This window comes from Fukomys damarensis, unplaced genomic scaffold (assembly GCF_012274545.1).
Source record: "Fukomys damarensis isolate Sample0158 unplaced genomic scaffold, DMR_v1.0_HiC HiC_scaffold_10, whole genome shotgun sequence".
NCBI classification, from domain to species: domain Eukaryota; kingdom Metazoa; phylum Chordata; class Mammalia; order Rodentia; family Bathyergidae; genus Fukomys; species Fukomys damarensis.
In genome coordinates, this window is record NW_022900922.1 from 28,889,718 (window position 1) to 28,892,862 (window position 3,145).

Consider the following 3,145-nt stretch of genomic DNA (forward strand, 5'->3'; position numbering starts at 1 on the left):
AAAATAAATGCTGCTTCTCTGAAATATCATCATTAATGAAGAACTGACAAATAATTATTACGAACTTTCTTCTCTCAGGTAATCAACAGTCATTTCTTAAAAGATAAATTGTATTCTTTTTAAAATTTGGGAGGGAGGAGCATAGCCTCAGGAAGTAGTTCAAAAAATGGTTTAATGAGTGACAGAGTTGAATTAAATCAAGGACTTCACTGGATCATAAATATCCCCCATGGCCTGTGTGTTGACAGCTTGGTCCCCAGCCTAGGCACTATTGAGAGGTGACGGAACCTTTAGGAAGTGAGGCCTGATGGAAAGAAGTTAGGACCTTGAAGGGGATATTGGGACTTCAGCCTTTTCTTGTATCTCTCTTTGCTTCCATCACTTACTTTTGCTCCATTTTCTGCTTTATCCCAAGCAATGGAGCTAATCAACCATGGACTACCACTTCTGAAACCAGGAGCAAAATAAATCCTTCCACTACTTAAACTGATTATCATAGATATTTTTTCATAGTGATGAAAATTACCAAACAAATCCATGATCCTTAAATCTGCATTCTTGATTGCAAGGTAGTTATGAGGTTGTTGAACAACCTATAAGACCTCTACCAGTGGCCCCAGCAGCGTCTGAGGATATGTCACAGCAGGAACAGAGAAATTTACCAAGAACTGTAGGAATTCAGTGGAAATTATGCATCCTTAGTCTATAATTAAGATAGAGAGTTTAAAGTATCCAGGGGAAGAAATCAAGGTTGAGGGAAAAATGTTAAGTGTGATGATGAAAATTATATTTATTGAGCATTCGTATTCCACTACACTGCACGAACAATAAAAAATAAATAACAACAGCCTTGACATGGTCTCTGTAGGAAAGTTAAATGTGGCTGAACCCATCCTCAGCAGGCACAGGACCTTTCCATAAGGATGCTACAGAAGTCATTTGCTGGAATTAAGATCTCAGGCTGAAATGAAACTACACCACAGGCAATCAGAAGAAGGTGCTTTACCAGGCTTCCAGGTGCCAGCAATCTCTGCTCATTAGCAATGATTTGTGACTTACTTAAAAAGTCAGCAGAATCAGAACAGATTTTTTTAAAAAAAAATTCTTCTGATACTTTGATGTGACGCTTTTTTCCATAAGATCCAATTTCTTCACATTTTACTTGATCGATGTTGGCAACCCCCTAGGTGTATTAACAGGTGCTGTTGACAGGTTAGTTATAGGAGGAAATTAGCTCACATCAGAGATGTTGGAATTCGCTCCCACTGGCAATCACCTTTCATTGTAAATAGCTCATGCACCTTCCCACCCACACCTCGGCCAAAGAGTGTGGGCAACACTTGAGCTGCCCACAGTGCAGCCTCTTATGTCAAGCAAAGTCTAATGCTGTGTCTTCACTAAAAATTTGGCAAGAACTGGTTTGAGTGCATAAAATATTGAAAATAATGTGGACAAAGCATATTCACGTCCTAGGCCCGCCATAACTACCACAAACTGGGTGGCTTGGGAAACACACATTTATTCTCTCACAGCTCCAGAGACTGGCAGTCCAAAGTCAATGTGTGGGCAGGATTGTGCTCCCACCAAAAATTCCAGGGAAGGACTTGTTCTAGGCTGCTCTCTTGGAGCAGGATTGCTTGGCTGGAGACAGCATAAGTCCAACCTTTATGTGATGTTTTCTGTGTATGTGTGTGTGACTGCATCCATATTTTCCCTTTGCAGAAAGACACAAGTCCCATCGGATTGGGACATACCCTGATGACCTCATGTTGATTCCATTACCTCTGTAGAAGCCTATCTCCATGTAAAGTCACATCATGAGGTACGTGGTATTAAGACTTCAACACCTGAGTGTGGGGGGAGTTATAATTCGGCCCATAGCACCCTTTAATGATATCTCCAGCAGCCAAAACTGCAAAGGGAAAGAAGCAGGTACCATGTTGTATAATAAATATGTAGGCATCAGGATCATCCAGATATGGATATAAATTCCAACTTGGTCACCTGTGGCCTTAGCAGAGTCTCTTTACAGATTGCTGAATGGTAGGGCATAATTAAGTAGTAAATTTTAAATGATACCTTTGAAATGCATTTATTTTACTAAGCGAATATTACTTTAAAATATTAATTCATACAATATTTATACCAACCTTAGGGGGAAGGTACAGCTGTAACACAGAAAGCACACACATCAAGTAATTTACTAGTCATACAACCAGGAGGAAGAAGAGGATGATTCCAGAATAGCAGCCTGGCCAAGACTTAACTACCACATCATGCAGTAAATTCTGTCCTGCACACCTTCACTCCAGATTTTGCAGTGGCTTTGCACCTGGCTCAGAGGGGGAGCGAAAGTCCTCAGCACAGAGACAAGTCTGTAGAGGATGTCAGCTTATGTGGCTTCATCTCCTATTACTTCCCCCTCACCTCCTCTGCTCCAGCCCAACTACAGCTCTTGAACATGCAAGAAATCTCAGCCGCAGGACTTTGCCTTTGCTGTTCCCGCTGCCTGTAACGCTTCTACAGTTTCCATACAGCCTGTTCCAGCTATTAGCTCAAAAAACACTCACTTCTCCACCTGGCCACTTCTGTACACCTTACAGAATTTCCTTTTCTCCCTGTCACTCATTGCTGTCTGCCTCAAGTATCCTTATTGTTGTCTGCATGCAAGTCGCTCTTCTTCTTCCATCCTCATCAGAAGCTTCGTGAGGTCTATGAACTATACAAGCATAACACATGGCTCATGAGCTTCATGAGTGTTTGAACATTATTAACTGCTTAGCACACGCACAATAAATATTTGCAAAAAAGCAACATAAATTAGTGAATTAGATGACTGCTACTAAGCCTGGTCTATAGGTCATGCTCCATGAAAAATGAATGCAACTGTTTAAAACACAGAAACCAGAATTAATGGAAAGTAGAACGGAAATGAGTGGTGAAAAAAGTAACCTCAGGTGGGGGATTTTTTTTTTTCTTACTGTTTAGGAGGATGCACCGGGTGGAACTCACCATGCTTTGGGCTATTCGAATTGTACTTGAGTAGAAGGTTTGGTATAGAAAAAGTACTCAGCGGATGGGGGTTGAGGAAAGGATTAAGAGAGGAGAGAAGAAAGAACGGGGAAGGGGAGCTGGGGAATGGATG

At 41.3% G+C, this 3,145-nt stretch overlaps 1 long non-coding RNA gene across 1 annotated transcript; it reads left to right on the forward strand.

The window, feature by feature from the left end:
* On the forward strand, window positions 1-2,786 carry LOC104861434. The gene is made up of 3 exons (XR_780033.1): window positions 1-78; window positions 1,723-1,822; window positions 2,156-2,786. It is a non-coding gene; the product is annotated as an uncharacterized LOC104861434 (long non-coding RNA).
* The last annotated feature ends 359 nt before the right edge of the window (window positions 2,787-3,145 follow it).